The sequence below is a fragment of the Nyctibius grandis genome, chromosome 25, assembly GCF_013368605.1.
Source record: "Nyctibius grandis isolate bNycGra1 chromosome 25, bNycGra1.pri, whole genome shotgun sequence".
Lineage (NCBI taxonomy): Eukaryota > Metazoa > Chordata > Aves > Nyctibiiformes > Nyctibiidae > Nyctibius > Nyctibius grandis.
Genome location: NC_090682.1, coordinates 4,641,401 through 4,662,154, shown reverse-complemented (window position 1 = coordinate 4,662,154; position 20,754 = coordinate 4,641,401). Strand labels below are relative to the sequence as shown.

The following is a 20,754-nucleotide window of genomic DNA, read 5'->3' as shown; positions in this document are numbered from 1 at the left end:
TCATTTTCTGATGGAAAACTGAGATGACAGGGAGTACTGGTATTTGAAGTGCCTTTTTAAGAATGACCTGCTCTGTCTTTTTGACATCAAACATATGTATGCAGAAAGAGAGCACTGGTTTATTTTCTTCTGTTGCAGCAAAAAACGGAAAGCTCCGTTTTTAGTCTTAAGTTTTCTATCAAAGAATTTCACGAGGGAGGGGAAAAAAAACCTTGGATAAAGATGCTTGAATGTGTTGTTTATAGCAAGGCTTGTGTGCAAAACCTGGACTTGAGCTGAGAACAGAGTTATGTGCAGGCACCTCCCACACAGTGGCTGCTGTGACCCCCAGGTATGGCCTGCAAATTCCAGCTGCAGAAGGAGAAGCCGTAGAGTGCTGTACTGGTCTGTGGGGTGCTAAGGAGGAGGCTGAGTCCACTAGTGAAGGTGGCTTCTGGCTACAGTCTCATGCATTCACGGTATCCCAAGTCACATACTATTAATGGTAGGTTTTAGTTTTGGTGGAAGCTCCTGAGTTGGTGGCATGTGCAGGGCAAGCCACATGCTTAGATCTGATGTTCCTGTCTTTGAGGTTTCAGGTTTTGGGGAGATAGGGGCTATGTCCTGGGGTAACTCCAGTCTTTGACCACCCTGGAACAAGGAGTCGTAAAGATGGTTTCCTCGAGTGCACATGGTCTCCTTGCCATCGGTACTTGATAAGAGATCCAGAACTTGCCACTTTGGTGCCATGTGTACCTGCCTTGTCTCTTCTAGGAAGAGGACTCAAAGCTGATGCTCAGCTCCAGTCTGTTTTCTTTGCCTCCTGGCTGTAATCTCACTGTTGGTTATGAAATGATTCACAGGGACTTCCCACTGTCCCTAGGATGTTAATTAAAAGATTTCCAGCCTTAAAAATTCCTTTGCACTGTTGGTCTTCTGCAAGAAGCTGCAAAGTAGATTGGTGTTTATGCTATTAATCCCCTGGTATCTCCAGGAGACCAGCACTGGCTGGAGCCATGCACAGATTGATTTTTCCTGGTGTTTGGGAAGAGAGAGAAATGCAATGTCTGATGCCCCCTGGCCAGGAGATGAAATCTGGGAGGCCGTGGATAGAAAAGCACCAAGGAGGACAGGAGAGAAAAGGGATGGCCCAGATCCCATTATAGCAAAGATGGTATGCCATCAAATGAATAATGCTGATGGAAAATGTAGCAAATGACTAATGTTGCAGCCAGAGTAATTGTTTGGAGGACTGGCATTTCTAGTATGAAAAGATGTAGAGTGAGCTTTCAGTAAGTAAAGGATAAATAGGCCTTGAAGTTTAGGGCCGAGGTTTGGCAGCTGAGATTGAAAAAGGAGGGGGCTGGTTTATGTGTTTTAAGGAAACAAAATAATTTTTCAAACTGCATTTCACTTAATTGAATACCAACAAGAAGGGCTGGACTGAAAAATCTTTATTCCATAGAACAAACAGAACAAGCATCACCTCACCTAGGCTGTTCATGGCAACCTGCCCTGGCCATCGAACTGTGCCCTGCAGAGCTAAAGAGGACCTTCCGCATCCCTGCGGATGTAATCCCATATAATTACCATTTCAGTCCCTGTTTTTATGCTGTTACAAACATTAACTAATTCACTCCTTGGATGATCTCTGGTGTAACTGCTGGTGCGAGACTGCTTATGCAAGGTTTTCTGGAGTTCACTGTGCGCGTGGTGGCAGCAACGGCAGCTTTTCTGAGCAGTGGATGCTTCTCTGCGAGCTGGGATTAGTTCATTTCCTTCACAGATGTTGGGTAGCCAGGGCAAGGTAGAAATCCCTTTGTGATGGACTGGCTTTGTTGTAGCCCGTAACTGGGATTTGAGGCTGTCTAGAAGAGCATGTTTGTGTAAACTAATGATCCCATTTTCTTGCTCCCTTTATCCATCTCATGATCTTTCTGCTCTCTTCTTCGGCAGTACCTTTTCCACTGGGTTAAATCAAAGTGCAAAGCTCTGGTTATCTGACTGAGTTAGTGACCCTCAAGATACTTAAGACCAGGGCAAATGGGATGCCATCAAACATCAGCTTTTGACCCTTGTTCTTTAAGGGTTTTACCCATTACGTGTGTGGATGGGTGCAGAAGAAGGGGTTCGTTAACAGGAGCAGAGCAAAGGCAAGCCATGTTCTAATAAGCTGCCATTTGGAGCTTTTATAAAGGTCTGTGGAGCTGCTTGTGGCTTCCAGATGGGCAGGGGTCACCCTTTTCTTCCTCATTTCTTCCCAGACTGCTCTGGTCAGGATGAAGAGAGCAGTGTAATGATGAGGACACAGGTCTGGACGTGGACCCTCAGGTTCAGGTCCCAGCTGTGCCTCAGGCTTGTGTTGGGACTGGACTCGGAATGGGGCTGTCTCCTCCCACCCATGCAAAAATCAAAGCCATTGGGGGACTGATACCAAGAGCTCGGGGGGTACCTTGGGTATGCAGAAGCTGACAGGACAACAGGGGAAGCAGATGATGGTTTCCATTCAAGGCACGCTCTCTTTGTTCACCCTCTGTCCCTTTCTGCCCGCAGTGGGAAGGACAGCATTTCCAGTGCAGAGGCGCTGGCAGGATGCCCATCCCCATCTGCCTTTGGCAGCCCACAGGTCAGGAGTGTGTCATGGGAACCTGCTAGTGTGGAGCTGAGCCCTGGGCTGCTGATGCTCTGATTAACGCTGCAGCAGGGCTTGTTATGCTGGAGAGGAACTTTTACTCCAGAGACATTAAATATTAATAGCAGCAATAGAGACACGGATAAACAAGAGTGAGTTATAAACTGTTCATTTTGAGGGCATTGGTGTTAACTCTGGCAGACTCGTATTACAGCCAGCTCAGGAACATGGGCCAAAGGCTGGTACTGCATTTAAATCCCTGGATTTCCAGCTGTCCTTAGAGTTCCTGACTGTTTGCTCAGCTCTGCCCTGCAGAAAAAAAACCTCCCTACCCATGATCAGGCCGCCGCTGCAAAGCGGCAAGGTCTTTAACCTGATACCAATGCTCTTAGTTGGCCCGAGCTTCCCCAGTGGCTGCCATCTGTGCATTGTGTTTTCTCATTCTGCTTCAGTGCATCTGGTCTGTTCAGGAGTTTGTTCTACAAGTTCCTAGATAGCTGAAAACTTAACTTTCAAAAATCAGAGAGGTATCTGTAGCCTTGTATCTTGCCAGGTCATTATAAAGTATCCAGGCTGGATCCTGTCGGTGCATCAGGGTGGGGAGGACAGCCCCGCGCTGTTGGAGATGGCAGGGATGCTTTGGGAGGATGAGACCTGCCATGGGCTGGTCTCAGCTGGTGCTGTGAAGCGCTGTGTTGCTGGAGCTGTAGGCGTTCAGTTCTCTCTACGGGGCATCTATGTCCAAGTGTTCCTGCAACATAGACCACCTGATTTATTTGAAAATCCTTCTGAAACATGGTGGTAGTTTACAAATGGGACAGGGTTTTGCATGTTTGAAACTTACCACTTAGTGGTGGAAATGTGTAAGGCTTTTGTGATAATATTAGCTGTGTGGGCTGGGTAGTCATCATATAACTCCAGGAGCTGGGCATATAGGAAAACCACTAAATAGTTCTAGTGCAAACTGAGAATCAGTAGCAAGCGTTGTGTTTACTACTTAGATTAACCAGCTTTCAGATGAGGAATGATTGTAAACCCATATTTTAGTAATGCAAAGTATTATTGACTGAATTAAATGTGCCATCATTTATAACATGTCATATCAACGTTTCTAGTGTAATTTATAACGGATTCTTCTTCTCAAGGAGCGGGAACAGGGGAGGCTGTTGCTGGCTGATGTGTCACACTGGAAGCAGCTGCATTTTGGTGTTTTGTATGGTTTTTTGGGTGCACTTTTGGCTGCACCACGTTATTTAGGGAGGACCACTGGGACCTGGAATATATAGGGGGATCAGTGATGCATGAGCCTTTGGGCCAACCTGCCAGTCTGTGAAATGCTTAAGATGAGTCTTTGAACAAGCAGGTCTAGAAACTGCTTCTTGTTGAAGAATTCAAGGCTGGAGGGGAGAGTTCCAGCTCCTCCTGCAAAGTGAGATGATGAAGCACTAATTGTGCGAAATCACTTGGGCAATGACGTGATCATCTCGCTAGGAGACATGGGAAACTCCAGTGAAGCAGAACCGTGGAGCTGACCAGCTGTTGGCACGCAGACCAAAAATAATAATAATTAATGTAAAAGAAAACAAAAGCCAACCAATGGCTGTGGAGGGAAAAGAGCAATAAAATGAGCACTGCTCTGCCATCCAAAAGCAGACCAGTGGGGTTTAAAATCCCCTCGTAATAATGTATGCAGCAGCAAGGAGAATCAGACTGGGAATCTAAAAGTTTAGTACTAGGAAAAAATCAGGCAAATAAATCTTTGTTTAAAAATTTGCTTCCCTTATAAGAGAATTATATTAAGTTTCTTTTTCTAATGCCATTGGGACAAATGCATAATTTAATCATTGGATTTTAGCATGGCCATACTCAATATATTAAGGTGGTATTTGTACAGACCTTTTCAAACATTAACAGATGGTGAAGAGAAGATGCTGAGTTTTTTGGTTCAAGATCTAAATAGTCCTTATACACACAGTCCTTATACCGCTCAGCTGGGTGTCACCACATGCTACAGCCTTGGTGAGATTTCTACACCCTCCTGGAGAATAAATTAATGGTACTAATTACCTACCTGGGTAGTCTATACAGTAAGTGGGTATAAACACATTGCTAATCAAACCATGCTTAACCTGCAGAACTCTGTCATAATTGATTGTCTGTCTTCAAAACCCGTATCTATCTTTTATTGACCTTGGCATTTACACAGAATATGAAGGATACTTTCTAGCCCTTTTTTACACATGATTGATAACCCATATTTATGAATCTTACCCTAGGTGTCTAGCATTTTTAGAAAAGCTTCAGTAATTAGCTCAGTAAAGCAATGCTTCATCTTCTGTCTGAGGGAGCTAGTATCTGGTATGAAATAGTCACTCTGCATGCTCAGCCTTTGCTGAGGACAGCTTTGGCCATTCGAACAAACTGTCAAAAAGCCTGTGTAGTCTCTTCCTTTCCATGTCTTCCGACCAAGAGTTGATTCCTTTCTGGAAGGTCTGTCTTAGTGGATCATGGGATGCTGGGTTTCCTGTGCATACAATGTGACAAGATGGTGGGATCTGTGACAGTTTGCCTCTTCTGGTCTCCTGCATAGTAGGTGTGAGTATAAACTCCGGTACATGGTCAGAGTATAGCAACAACTGTTTTCCCATCAGGTAGACATGGTTACTGTTTGCATGGTTGGGTTAAAAGTCTGCCATTAACTGCTGATTGCTCAGTGACATTGCTTGCAACTGGAGAAAACTAGGTTGCGTTAGGTGATGGTAACGCAAAGCTGGGAGGCAGTGAGCTCCCCAGGTTCGTGTGCTGCTGTGGCACTGGTTGTGTGGCAGTTCTCTGACGTCTGACCATCCTTCCTGCCCGAGCTGTTCTTGACCCCTGGCAGCGTCCTGCGCATTTCCATGCACACCGTTGCAGCTCGTGGAGCCCCACTTTACGACTGATGGAGAGAGGCAAGTGTTTTATGGAATTGGATGGCGTACTTAGAAAATGGCCCACGTCACTTATATTTATGTTACTAATTCACTGTTCTGTGATAACTGGCAATTGTACAAGGCCCCTCTCATCTTTTCTGGTTAGAACACTTGAATGTAGTTTGTCTTAACATGATTTATGGCAGTGGCACTTTAAAGGTAATTGAGATTGCTGCAGCAGTTTCTTGAAGAAATTCTAAAGGATGTTTTGGGAGGGGAGGGGGGGATGAAGGGTACACGCAGGCTGCAGTTAAGTATCTGACTCATTTTTCCCTCACTATGTGTGATGCTGGCAGAAACATCTGGAGGTCACCTGTGCAGAGCACCTGCCTCCGCCCCAGAGAGACACATAACCACCTTCTCCTGCACAGTATAAAACTTACTGTCTTTTCTTGAATGAGACAGCTTAAAAGGGGAAGAAAAATATGGAGCAAAGTGTTTGGCTAATGCTCACTTTCAGTGCACCAAGACTTGCTGTCATAATTTCTTCCAGGACAGCTTTTGGTGGCATGGTTGGGAGATGGATGGGGCTATTGCGAACATCGTGATGGGAGTTCAGCAGTGTGGAGTCAGAGGGAGAGCGCTGTGAATCTCTTGGAGGTGTATTTCAGCCAAGATCCTACCTAGGCAACAGATGTTGTACTGGTTTAACAGTTGATTTTTATAAATCCATTTCACCCTTGTTTGAATGTGTCAGTAAATTACTGCTGTTTAGTGCCACTGTGGTAACACGTGAATAGCTCCCTTTACTGTTAGGTGCTGTACAAATCCCTCCAGGGATGGAAACAGAAGTTTTTACTGTTGAGTGGTGAGGCACCAGAATAAACCAGCCCAATTAGAGTCAGATGGGGTAGAGCATTCACGCTAGCTCATGGCTTGAGATGTTCATTTCGACTCCAGCCGTGACAGCAGAGAGCCCTCTGGCCACAGAGCTGGAGAAGTCACTGACGTTTCCAGGCTCCCTTGAGAGCTCTGGTGTCACCTTTCTGTGTACTCAGTGTTAGCTGGCTAAAGTTATTTGTGCTTCAGTTTAGCTTTCTAGGAGCTTAATCTACCCGACCTTTTCCATTTGGAGCTCAGCTATTGGTGTCCCCTGCATCGTGTCCGCTCGAGCAGGGCTGAGCTATGGCCACGGCTCGGGTGCCCCACAGTGCCAGGGAGCTGCGGAGGCTGAGCTCTGCTCTGCTGTGCCTCAGGAAGGTGGTGGCACAGCCGCTCTGGCTTCTGCGCTGGCTGTGCCCAGGGCAGCCCCCTCCCTCTTCTTCCTCTTGTGAGGGTGATGGTGATGCCACTGAGCCATAAATTTGAGCATAAAAATTGCACGAGGTTTTTTTTTTTTGTGGCCCAGAGGACTCAAAGGAGAAAGAAGTAGTCCAGAGTAAAAATTTATAAGCTGAGAAAATTGATGAAAAAATTAGATCCGAGAGACCAGAAACTCTCTCTTGGGTGTTTTGTGATCAATCCACATATAATTGAGGCAGTGGAACAAGGAGAAAGCTGAGCTAGAAAAACCTCTGTTCTTCTCCCCTTTCCCTCTCAGGGACCAAAGTAAGGAAGACTCCATCAGCCGACAGAGCAGGCTTTTTAAAAATCATTGTGTGAACATTGCACGCTTGCAGTAAAAACAAGAGCATTAACGATAGCCATGCCTGGAGTCTGAATTATTGTAATACCATTTGTCTTTGTTATTGCAAAATATAACCTGGTGCAGAGCTTTGCTGAAGGGATCGTAAAGTTTGTGTGAAAAGAGCTGGAAACAAAACAGAAAAGGGCTTTCCAAAAAAAAAAAAAACTAAATCAGCCCTGGCTGAGAAGGGGGAGGGATGCCGTGGCTGTCAGATCTGTAGCAATGCTGACACTTTTGCTTCTTCCACTGCTCCTTCTCCATGCAGCTGAAATTACCTGTCTCTGCCTGCCAGGAGGGTCATGGTCCCCTCTGCCCTCCCAGGCTGAGCTGCATCCCTGCACACTTTGAGCCGTTGGTGAACAGCGTGGGAGACGTGGCAGTGCTGCCTCTCTCCTTGAAGCAGCCAGGACAAGTCCTCATGCTCATTCTGGGCCCCACAGATGTGTGCCCAAATCAGGTTGCTGTCACCCAGAGTCTTGGGCTACTGGCTGGTTCCTGTAGGGTGCCCAGAGCAGGCGTGCACCTGGGCGGCACAGGAAGCCAGGCATGCATAGGACCAGCAGCCCTTGTGCCCTGTATTTAGTGCCGACTGATGGGCTTAATCCATGTCTTCTGTGGGCTCCTGTGAGCAGCCCGTGAGCATCTGCCCCTGCCAGCATCCCCCTTGCTAACCTTCCTTTCTCGCCTCCTCACCTCAAGGTCTGAGGGGCTGCTGGAGCTGTACCGAGGGGCAGCAGGTGAGGTGTGGAGGAGGAGGGGACAGAGAGGCAGGGCTAAGCGTTGGCATCTGCGAAGCAGCTTCTTTCAGTCGGTGATGCCAAGAGGTAGGGTCGCTGCTGCCGAGCCGCCCTTGCCCTGATGCTTGCTGGGCTGACTGTGCCATGCCCCGTGGGTGAGATGGAGGACGAGGTTTTCAATGAGGGCATCAGCGAGATGGAGAGCTGGAAGCCCCAGCCATCCTCCCTGCTCTGCTCTGCAGTGGGTCAGGGAGCAGTGAGGCTATCAGAAAACTGCCTGCAAACGGGCTGTTACTGTGCCAGGGCCCAGAGCATATGGCGGAGCAGCCGAGTGCTGTCCAGCAGCAGAGGCAGAGAAAATTAAAAATGTGGCATGTGATCAGGGAGCAATGACTCTGGCGTGGGGGACAGCCAGGTCCATAGTGATGCCGCCTGATCTCCTGTACTGAAGCCGTGCCTTCGGGGCCATGCCAGCCCTGCTGCCCTGCCCTGCCCTGGCAGTGCCTCTGCACGGGGGTCAGGGAGGTGACACAGTGGGGACATCGCACTGGCACCTGGGCTAGCCCTCATGTTCGGCTGGCAGCGATGCAGGGGGTTGCTCTGGTTTGTGCAGGGGTTTTGACCTGTCTGAGGGTGAGGCGAGCTGGCACCTGGAGCCACCTGAACATCCAGCCTCCTGCTGCTTGGTTGTTAGTTGCTGGTGAGCTGCCCAAAACTCCCGTTGCACAGGAAGACGGCAGCTTGTCCGCATCTTTCTGAGCTGTTTGGTAAGCGGTGCCGTGCTCTTGCAGCACCTCAGGGGGACTGCATTGCCCCAGCGCCTTTTTCAAAATTATTTTTTTCTTTTTTTAACCCAACTGTAAGGCACATATTGAACTCCCACGCTTTAGGGTAGACCGTTGGCAGACCCGTTGTGGTGGGAGTTATGTTAAATGGGAAATAATTTCCTTGTTTGGAGTGTTCTTTTTGAAAGAGATGTACAGAAAGGTCCTGCACAAAAGTGTGATTTGATTGATGTTGAATGAGAGTCAACCTTTGCTCTTCAGTTTGTGCATCTTGAGTAAGCAGGTGGTCCAGGTTCAATGCAAGAGGTGACTTTGGATGAAAGTGGTGCATTTGTAAAAAGAGGGGTGGCCTTAAAAAGGCCCCAGGGAAAGATCTGGGCTCCTCATCTATAGCATTTGAGTCTCTAACATTTGTACCCCAAAATGGAAAGGAGGAGGTAATTGCCATGCAGCTTCCTATTTTGAAACACTTCAAAGAATAGCCCTAAAATGAAATATATCTCATGGAGAAAACCAGGAGTTCTCCCCTGTTCCCCTCAACATTTATTTACGGTTAATAACACTGTGTGCTTGTCTTTAGATCCATCCCAGGCTGAAACCAGGTTTCTATGAAACGAGGCTATAGATTTTGCAGTACTTTGTGATGGGAAGCCTCAAATGAAATTAAATGTATTTATTGCAAGCACCTGTGTAGACAGGCTACCTGGTAGCAGAGATGAAAGAGGAGATGTCATTTATTTTTTGCTTGAAAAGAGGAGTAATAAAAGAGATTTTCGGTGATGTTACTCGCATGGTAGCCTCAGACAGTTCTTTGCTACACAGTGGCATGGTGTGATATATAATGTATTTATTAGTTTTTTTGCTTCAGCCATAGTTTTGTGAATTTGTTCCCTGCATTAGGTCTTCTCTCAGGCACAGGAGAGGGTAAGGCATGAACTGGCAGTGCCTGAGCTCTTACAGGAAAGTTATTCATTCCCACGCAGGGGACACACACTAGGCATTACTCAAGTCCCCTTTAAACCCCAGGGGTGCACAAGATGCATTGGCTTCTCCAGGCAGAGCAGGATGCAGGCGAGGACTAGGTGCTGTTTGTGCACAGAAAGTCTCAGCTCCGCTGAGCGTCCTCTTTCACCAGCATCTTGTCCTGTGTTAGATGGCCTAGCTGACTGGGCTCCTTGGAAAAATCAGGGGCTTAAATTCACTGCCTGCTCACTCCCCTGGTCTCTGCTTTCAAGAGTTGTTTTTAATGGAAGCCAAGGTGGCTTTTGACAGTGAGAAAAAGATTTCAGTGGTGTCAACAGCGGATGTGAGGATAAGGGCAGCATTAATCCTCTAGTGACAGCACCTCCAGCTAGGTTGTTAGTCCCACATAAGTCTTAAAGTGTACATAAGCCTGAGACTGCTTCCCTGTTGAAGTCCTAGGTCAGCACTGTACCTTGGCTGGTTGGGATTCAGAGGTGGAGATCTGGTCCGGGTCAAGTACAGAGCAGTGTCCGTAATTGCACCTATAAGGAAAAGTATTTTCCTTTTGTCATTGTTGGGCTAATTACATGTGTCAGTTGTAGTCCCGCTCCAGAAATCAGTGAAACAAGGAGCTTTGTTTGGCCGTACTTGAGAGAAGGTGCGTTTCTGCAAAGTCTTCACTTGGCCCTGCAGCAAATTATAGTAATAACAAATCTGTATTTCTGCTCATTGTGTTTTCTGTTATCTGGATCTCTTTAGTGAGATAGCATGGGGAGCAAGACACGTAGTGTTCTCTCTTTTTTTCTTTTGTCTATGTGTTTTCATCTTTTTAAATTAACCTTACCAACTCAGATATTGCAAGCATTGCTCTGCTAGCTCCTGGATGCCAGGTCGTGATGAGAGGCTGAGGGGGTGCCCGAGCTTCGTGGGGAGAGCAGAGCCGTAGCGGCAACTCGTAGTGAGAGTTAAAGCTGCGCTGATGCTTTGTATGGCATGTGATTCTTTTTCTTTTTTTCCCTTTAAGTAAGCAATATATATTCAGCACTAAAATTAAAGATATGCAGGAAATGAAATTGCTAGCATTGCTTCTGCTTGGTGGGGAAACTATTTCCATCCTCGCTCATGGAGGAAGGGGTCCTGCTCTCAGCTCTGGAGGGTCTGAGGTGGGGGCAGAGAATTAGCAGCAGCCACAGAAATAAGAGAGGAGGAGAAAGGATAGCTAAACTGGCCAGGGAGAGCCTTTGAAGGTGTTTGCACATTGGCTGTGTTCAGGCTGTGCTCCATCCCCAGGGTTTTTCTAACATCTGGAACAGCTGGACACACGCCTAGCCCAGGATGTAGGATTATGACTAGGGAAACTGCTGGGGAAGCCCCCACCACCCCACAAAAGGCTCTGCGTGGCCGATGGATTAACTGCAGCGAGGGGTAAACCTCCTCGAAAGCCTTCCAGAGGAGCAGCTGATGCTACCATAGGCCCATGTAAGCTGACAGGCTCTTAGTGGAGGGATACTGAGTCCCTCCATTCCCCTGATACTGAGTCGATGTGCTTCAGCTGCCAGAGAAGGGCTGGGGCACAGAGGAAAAAGGTGAAATCCCGAGTAGGCTGCGAGTCCTGCAGCCTCTTCACGGGAGAGCAGTGGGGTTTGTGGGCTTCCCATGCAGAGAGACCGCTGGGGCCCTGGTGAATCTGTGCCAGAGCTCTGCAAATCTCTTCTTTCCTGGGGCGGGAGGAATTGAGAACATCAGGTTAAATAAGCTTTTTTTGGAAAAGAAAATCCTGAGAGTGAATGAGTTCAGCAACTTAAAGGCAGGGATTCAAGTTTCTTTTGCTGTTGATTAATTTAATGTGAAATACAAAGAGTGGGGATGGGAGGGAGTTCTGGAGTGCTTTCAGGATTGTCTCTAAAGAAAGCCCACTGCAATAGCCTGGAGGTGACATGGAGATGAGCAAGCTCTGTGAGGTCTATATAAGAGTGGAAAACTGACAGCTTTCTGGCCCGCTACTGAAAAAGCACCTCAGGCAGCTGATGCTGTGTGAGAAAGGAAAAGCAAGGAAGGACCCTGAAATGCTGTCTTGGGGGTAGTCAGGTTGATGCTTCAGACCCTGCCTTTGCTCATCTTCTAAAAACTCTCATCCCTGGGCTCGTTGCCCACCTGTGCCCCCATCACGTGGCTGTACCCAGCCCACAGTGGGACCCCAGGCACCGCATCCTGCAGTGGGACCCCGGGGCACAGCAGAAACCCCCGATCCCAAGGGAGAGCTGTGGTGCCCACAGACGTCCTGAGCTCATGGAGAGTGGGTAAACCCCTGGCAGTGGCTGGGAAGATTGCTTTATTGGTGCAAACCATCGGAGCACAGCACTGGGAAATTTAGAAGAGCTTTATGTTTTTTCTTGAAAACTATGTTAATGTGACAGTTTAAAAGAAAATAAAGAAATAGGGCTGGAAGTGAGAAAAAGCATATATATAATTTCTCAGTTACTGCTCCCATAGCTTTTCGATTTGACTGTTTCCCCTCTGATGTGTGAAATCTGAATCTGAATCCAGGCGTTCTCTGCTCCCTCCCTGTTGACCTCATCAGAAACACTGAATGCAAGAGAAAAAAAGAACAATAAATTGCTTTATGTAACTCTAGGCATGAAAACCCTGCACTTACCCTCACAGGCAGTCTTTCCCATCTGTTACCTTGCTGCGCTGCCTCTGGGTTACCTCAATAAGAAAACTTAATTGAGGCGATGTCATGTCAGGAGAGAATGATACATTCATTTTCATAGGCTTGCTTTTGTAACCTGTTTCACTCTTAGCAAAACTATATTGGGCTTCTCGTCTTGCAAAATTTTTCCTGTTGTCTTTCTAATAATAAGCTCCTTTCATAGTATTTTTCATTCACACACAGACAAGCATTTTTGTGTTGTTACTTCTTTTGGTTTAATAGCTGTGTTGCAGTAACTGTCCTGTGCGTAACCACGTGTGTTTAATGCATAGATACATAATGAGGCAAAATCTCTGCTGCTCACAGGTTGGACTAGATAAAGTGTGTGAGAACAGAAGGATTATCCCCCTGCTTTTTCAGACAGGGAGATGACATCATGAGACTAATGGGAGGTTTTTGAAAGTAGTTAGAGACTTAACGGGCTGTGAGCATTCCCTTCCTGTCATTATAATCCGAGGCAGGGAGCTGGTGTGCATTCAAAAGTTATGGCTGAGCCTATCCTGTGTGTATTCTGCTCACTTGATGGCTGGGGCTGGACCTCCATCATTTTTAGGTGCCTTTGTAGCACAGGAAGCATAGCTAGTTAATTTATCTGCCTTAGAGGCTCCTGTTTGCTCGCTCCCTTTTCAGGGGCTGCGTCATCTAGGGAAGAGTGGTACGGACAGGTAGCCAGGAGCTCTGCACTCTGTCTCCTGCCTTTAAAGGACACTAGTTTTTTAAAACCAGCAAACTTAATCTGAAGAAAGTATCAGAGATGAGGGTGGCGTGCAGATGAAACCCTCCTGGCTCCAGAAAACAGGAGATTCTGGGGCTATGGTTTTGTCCAGGATTCCCTCCATACCTTGCCCCAGGGCATCCCTTTGCAGCCAGGAGGGCGGTGAGGGCTGGGCAGCCGGCCCTGCGGTGCGGAGTGGTTGCCGATGTGCCACACAGCCCGGTCCAGCACCTCCCCAGGGCATCCTTCTGTGCTGAGAGGCTTCTTAAACTGCTTTTCAGTGAGAAGTCTGTTCCTGTCACTCATCCCTTTTCAGAGTCAATATTAATAAATGGCAGTTGAGTGAGTGGGGGAGCTGTGTTTATCCCATGGATGCCAGGCAGACAATGAACCTCGTCTTGCCCAGATGGCACAGGCTCTGCTCCAAACAGATAAACAGGGCTGGTGCCTTTGAAATGGGCCCAAACACGCAGAGTTATAGTGATAGTATGGTAATTACGGTGCCTCCAGTGACCATCTGGACACACAAACTGATTTTCTATTTGGATAATAAAACCTCTCCTATGTCTCCAATATTAGCCGTGTATGGGGACGCTAATTGATTTCATTGAAGCTCTCAGTGTTGAGCCGTGGGTATTGCCAACCTTTTCAGTCTAGGTACGTGCTGGATTTTAATGTCTCTTTGAGGCAAGGAGATGGGGGTGTGCATGCTCTGCTCCTGAGTTGGTTGCAAAAGGAAGATCTGTTGGAAGTCCTGGAGCCTGGGACTTGCAAGGTCCCCCTGCAGAGCGAGGGGAGATGGGGCAGCTACTTCTGAGCTCCTGTAAGCAAAGGGACAGAACTTTGCTGCTCCTGGTAGCAGGGCTGGAGTCTCATTAGTTGGTTGATTTTAAACAAAAGTTGTCTTTCCATGGTTTATTTGTACATATACACACACATGTATTAGATTTTGGTTATATAAAAAATAGAGTCATGGCCAAGTGATTAACATTCTTTATTTTGTACTTTAGTAGCATCTCTCAGCTCTGGTCATGAGCCACGTACCAGGTCCTGACAAATTCCGAAACATAAACCCATGCATTCAGGGACTTCCCATGTAATGAGAGCCCTCTCTCTGCCTTTGAAAAAACCTGTTTATAGGGTTTGTTTTCATGAGAAATTTTAATATTTTTCATGGTTTGAAACTCACCAGTTTTGGCCTAAAAGACATGGTCGGGGGTTCTCAATGCAAAAAAAAAAACCTATCCTAGTCTGACTTTTTGGTTTTATGACCTTTTTTTAGTAAACAAACAAAAACAATAAAAAAGAAAAACCGCAACCTTGTGGCAAAGTTATCCACCTAAAGAAATAGCAAAAAGTGACCTCTTGTAGAAGTGACACAGTCAGAACCAGCTGTATTAGAAACTATTCCCAGATGACCTCAGGCTATTATGTAGCACCTGGTAATATTCCTGATGATTAACGCACTTGGTTGTGTTACGGATACATAGTAGCGTAACACCTGGGGTATGTGTTCCCCAGGCTAAGCCATGTCCTTATCACTTTACCTCTTCCCCTGTAGCTTTTTGCCACTCTTCCTGAGGGAAATATTTTTGATTTTTTGCCTATGCTTCCTCTTGTTTAAAATAGAGATGTAGTGGCTCATGCTGCCTTAATTTCCTGTTGATTTTGCTCTATCCAGATTCCTCATTAACTGTTAAATCAGGAACATGGGAAACACGGCCAAGTGTTTTTTTTTGTGAAAGGCATGTTGAATTTGGAGTGAGTAAAACAGCTCAGAGGAGGCACCTGCAAACAACCAAATTATTGGCCTGATATCTTTTTATCCCAGTAGGCAGCTGATTGGGAAAGGGGAGATGATAGTGGGTCTGCAGAAGCGGGGGTGGGACTTTGGCAGAAGGTAGGAGGGTGTAGTTTCTTCTCACCTGGGAAACTGATGGCCTCCTTTTGGCCATTGGAACAGCAGGAGCTGGGGAAAACCAAATGACGGGGAGCATCTTTCTCGTGAGGTTTGGTGGCGTCCAGTGTGAGCAGAGCCCAGGCTCGCTGGTACTGCTGTGGGTTAGTAGTGTGGGTCTGCGGGGAGGCACCTGCTGCCCTTGGGAAGTGTAGGGGCAAAGCAGTGATATAAAACCAGCAGCTGAAAGAGTTGGGGTGACTGCTTAAGTGGAAAATAGTTGTCATAGCCAGTGCTTTGCATCAGGCCTCTGCCGAACTTATTCCCATTAAGCCTTATCTGAAGAGAGAGAGTGACACACAGATGTCATGGTGACCTCTCTGCATAGAGGTTAATCCAGCGTGAAGCTACAGGGCACTGTGGGACATCTTGTTGCTTCCATACCCAGTAACCCTCAAGATTGCTGAAAAGCTGATCGACTGGAAGGTGTCTAGTCAAAACATCTCAGAGATCCTGGGCTTCTAGGATCAAAAAACAGTCACAGGCGGACTTCTTCAACATGCAAAATGTCCTCCGTTGCCACCAAAGGCAAATGCTGGAAGATGTGCGTTGTATGCTCTGGGGCTCCCTGGGGAGGATCGCTTGAAGAGTGATGGCGGTCTGCTGTGGAGTTTACTTGTACTTCTCAAGGTTGGAGGCTCCTGTCAACTGGCTCTCACAGGAGACTTCAGAAATAATCTTCCCTGATGTCAGTGCACAAGTTAATTGGACTTGGCAGATGATAATGAATAAGAGGCTGTAACTGAGAAAGGGTAGAAGGAATGTCGTAACTCTTGGAGGGAGGAGGAGAAAACAGAAAAGTCAAATGTCCAGAAGTTACACAAGGTAACTCAAGACATTAATCTTTGCTATTTCTGGTGCCAGAGGTGGCACCAGAATCAGTAACTCTAAGGGGAGAATCAGTAACTCTAAGGTGGGTAGCCTGCAAAGGTTGTTTATCTCCAGTTCACGTTCATGGCTTGGTCTCGCTGTTAACCTGTTTACGAAAATGAGGTTTTTCGTGAGGGATCCTCCTCTGTTGCGAATGTCAAAGATAATGAACCTGCATGTTGTATGGGGGGGGACCGCTTGCCTGAGGGACGGAGTTACCAATTATTCCTGGCAAACGGGGATGGGGAAAGGGGGATGGCTTTGTGGGTGCTGCGTCTTCAAGGACGGAGCTTGTAAGCAGAAAGTAGCAACGTTTCCTGAAACTGTGGTTCAGTGCCCATGTGCCTCATGGCTAATGCGTAATTAGCCTCAATTAGCTTAATTAGCCTGGAAAACATTTTCTTGCCTTTGCTTAGAAGGTCAGCGTGTCCTCCCCTTGCTGGATGGACGTTCTGGCCTGGCACCTTTGGCAGAGTGAGCGGGACCCCAGCGATGAGGGCAGAGCCGTGCTGGCTGGTGCCCGGCACGCTGCGTGGTGCAGCCCTCTGCGCTGTGGTGTCAGAGGGGTCTGCCAGCCCCGGGGCTTGGCCAGGGCCACTGCAGGGCTGTGTTCTCTGGCAGTTGGAAGGTGCACGTTCAGTTCCCTCTCCCAGATGACCCAGGCAGGCCCTTTAGACCCTTAAGGCTTTTTAAGTGCATGACTCTCATTTGATAAAACTCTGCAGAAACTGGCTTCTTGAAATAGGTGGGATTTTACACCCTCAGGGGCAGGATTTGCATCTGAATGCCTCTGCAGAACTGGGCTGTGTCCGTTTTCTGACTCTGTGCCCCATGAAATGTGGGTGACAGCACTTCTCTCGCTGCTGAGAAGTGGCAGCAGAGGGGCTTGCCTGGAGCACTGCAGGCACGGGTATAGGCTGCTTTAGAGTCCTGTGCAAACAGTTGATAGTTGCAGAATCGGTTGCCCCATGATTGTGTAATGAATGAAGAGCCTTCTTTGTCGTCATCAAATTAGATAAAAGTGGGATCTGGCAGTTGCATTTGTAGTGTGCTCAAAAGAGGATGTTGCATGCCAGAGGCAACGTTTTTCCTGTGCTAAGAGGCTGCACAAGGACCCAGCCCTGTTGAGGTGACTGTCACCCCAGGATTAGTTTAGAATAACCTCTTCAGCAAAGTCATCCTGTGATCCTTACTGCAAGGTTTCGGGGAGAACTGAAATCCTCCCATCACAGCTCCTTCTGATGTATGTTTCCTGATTGTGGGCTCTCATATTTTTCTTGTAATTACCAGCAAAGTGCCTGAACAAGAGCTGAAATGCTTTTCCCTGACTGGCAGGAGCACAAACACCCACTGATGAGTCAGGGGAGGAAGAGCTCCTGCTTCACAGGAGAGGGTTTTGGGGGGAAAGGGAGGGTAGAAGGTGGGGAAGAATAGCTGCCAGAGAGTTGTGGAATAAATGACATTTGTTTAAAGACACATTAGAAGATTAATGATGGGAGTTAAAGTATAAAAGCAACAGGACCTAAGTGTAGTATAAATAGAACCTATTTTCTTTGCCATCTCCTGCAGGAACTCTTTGGAAGTACAGAAAGGGGAAAATCACTTTACAATAATAACTGTTATTTATATAAGAGAACAACACTGGATGTATCAAAATGTGAGGTTTCAAGGTAATAACTTGACCCTCGCAATCGTTGTTATCCATTTAAAAGGCAATTTCTGTGATGGTGAATAGATGGAGGAAATAGCCCCAATCCTGCAACTGATCGTAAACGAGGTTTATTTTATTATTGTTGCTATTAGTCAGTTCCCAATCTGGTAAGATTGTGTTAAGAAAAAGTAAAAAGACTGGGAGAGATGAAGGAGCTGATAATCATCCTCACAGAATTTGCTGGGACCATTTGATGGGCTCATTAGTGACTTAGGGCCTTGTCTTGGCTCATTCCAGAGTCGATGTCAAGTGTCCCATTGCAGTGTCATTGATTGACATCCCATAAAGAGCAGCAAGCAAACAGATGATGTGATCTTGTAACCTCTGAGAACTGCTCCTGTTCCCCAGCTGTAGTTCGCACTGGTGAAAGGTGACTACGGTGTCGTTGCAAGTACAGGGTGAATTAATAGCGCAAGCCAAGAGGATAATGATGGCTGTACTCAGTGACTGTCTCCTGATGTCAGCTCTATGCACATCGTATAACCAAATCACATATGTGCCCATCCCAGGATTTGCCAGTGGCCTTTGGCAGGAGTAGCCATGTGTACTCCACCCATATGGCTGTCCCTGTGTGGTCACACAAGAGGGTGATGATCCATGCACCGCACGGATTGTCCTGGCAGGTCAGCTCAGGCCAAGAGGCTGTTGCTGTGTTTGGGTATAGCGAAGGTGAACGGGCTGTGGCTGTGTTCCATGGGCAAAAAATCTGTTTTGCACAAAGCAGGAGCCCAGCTCTTTTGCAGGAATCAGGACAGATTCATGAATGATTCATGAGGAGGGGTTGGGGGTAGTAGGGAAGGATGGTGATAATATTATTCATGTGGTCAAAATATAACCATAAGTTGACCAGCTCTAATTTTTAATAACCGCTGGGTTTGTGAGCAGACGTGACAGATGAGCTTGAGCAAACCGTAGCCTCCCAAGCTGGCTTTTCCCTTCAGAGCAACTAGGCCACTCTCTGAAATACTAGAGCTGTGTAAAACCTCTCAGGCTGTGGGAGGAAGGAGCAGAAGGTTGAAAAGAGGGGAGAAAGGGTCTATCCTGTTTTCATAATATTCCAGTTAGAGTAAGTGTTAGACATGAGCCTCAATTCATCTCAGTTCAGAGCAGAGCTTGGATGGGAATTTTATCTTTAAACCTCAAGTCTCATGGAGGTAAGTTTTTCACAATGGCCAGGGTTTTTCCCCTTTAACTCCACACGTGTGGTGTTAGCTTGAGCATGGAGACTCACTGTGACACATGAAGTAAGACAGGTGGCAAGGAGTGGGTGATGAGGATGGGAGGTCTGGGTGTTCGATGGTGAGACAGCAGTTTGCTGTCCCGGAGGTGGCCCTGGACATCTCTCCTGTGGGAAAAGGCTGGGGAGGATGATAAAGCAGCCCTGTTTCTCCAGGCAAGTTCTGCTAGCTGGGATAATGAAAAAGAATTGGATCCGTGAGGACAGCTGGCACAGCTCGCTGTCTCGAAGATGTTTTCAGTGTTGTGTTAAGATGCCTTTTACAGACTTTGAGAACTTGGGGGAATGCGGTGCCGCCTGTGGCTAGCAACCCTAACTCTTCGTGTGACAGCAGCAAGAGCAAAACCCCAGCAGAGAAGCCTGGACCACCCACTGAAATGCAAGCTGGTCCCAGCCTTCTCGCCTTGGGTGGTGCCTTGGCAAGATCCCCTGTCCTCTCACCCTCCCCTCCGGTGTGTGCTCGGGCTCGTGAGTGTTGAAATGTCTGTGGCTGGATTCAGCTCTTGCGGGTATCCTCATTAAGGTGGTTGAAAGTAGGAGGATTTCATGATCTGAACCATGACTTTAATTAATCAGCATAAACGTTGCTTATTTATAACATAAACCACAGCCTATGGATAACTCTGTTGTTTAATTAAGCTTATCACTGTGAACCTGATCCAGTTCCTTGCTGCATTAATGTAACTAATTCAGTATCCTCTCTAAGAAGCATCATAACAAACTACAGGGGATGTAATTCACTCCACTCATCTTCTGCTTTACAAGTGTGGCTGGCTCTGGTATGTCTCATTCGTGACCCTGTGAGGGTACCGATTCCTCTCCGATCCCAGCAGCCACGCCTGCATTAGCGTGCTGCTTCTTCCATCATGCCTAGTGTCTGGGAGTCTGGAGTAGCTTTTCCTTTGGGTTTCTTTCACCTTGTTCACTGAGAATTTTTGTGTCTGATTTAATTTAGTCTATGCAGCTGAGCCTTTTCTTTATCCTTGCCTTTTGCTTTCTTTTCTTCCTCTTCTGTTGCCCCTTCCTGTTTCTGTGTAGCATGTTTAAAACTTTTCCACATTGCACAGATGTAGGGGAATCTGTAATGAGCTCCCAAGCTGAAAGCAAAAGCTGTTTGCCTAAAAGTTGTTCTTTACCTACATTGAAGTGCATTGTTCTAGAAACCTCAGAGATTCTTTGGGAAAAGCTTGAGTAACTTTTAAGGATTTTGTGGTTATTTTCTGTTGTGCCAAGGATTCTCCAGGCAAGGTTTGTCACACCACACAGGGATGGTCTGCAGAATATGCTAAGACAAATTGCCTCGAGTGGTGATGTTACTGTGCATCACTTCAGTCACTTAGGTCTCTGTAGATCCCTTCTCTCAAAACATAATCTAACAACAAAGTGGGGCTGCTTTTTTTTTTCCAAACGAGAGCATCCACGTGAGAGCTTAATGTACTGTAACTGGTGCACATTACCTTCAGATCTTAATTCATTTCTGCTTTCCTGAGTATCTGCATGTTTCTTCATCACTTCAAAATGGGCATGGTAGTGTTTCTTTGCTTCATGGAGGTATCATGAGGGTGAATATTTGAGAAACTTGCAGGTTGTGTTAGAGATGGTGGAGTCTGCAGGAGGTGCCAGACAGCTCAGCGCTCAAGGCAGAAGATGGGCATCTGGAAATCTTGGTGGTGTGGCTGATCTGGTTCAGCTCTAAGTCTCGGAAGTGACCATTTGGCTTGGGCACAGAAGCTCTGTGGTCATGCATTCAGCTGCAATGTGGATGCAGTGCAAGGCAGGTGGACACAGGTGCTGATTTGGGGTTGAACAGGAGCCCCTATACACACAAGCAAAGAAAGAAAAAGCAGTTCTTTTCCAGT

The 20,754-nt window shown here is 47.0% G+C and overlaps 1 protein-coding gene across 1 annotated transcript in view; it reads left to right on the top strand.

Annotated features, from left to right (window-relative positions):
• GRIK4 (glutamate ionotropic receptor kainate type subunit 4) overlaps positions 1-20,754 on the top strand; it is a 194,561-nt gene that overhangs the window by 93,363 nt on the left and 80,444 nt on the right. The window lies entirely within an intron of this gene.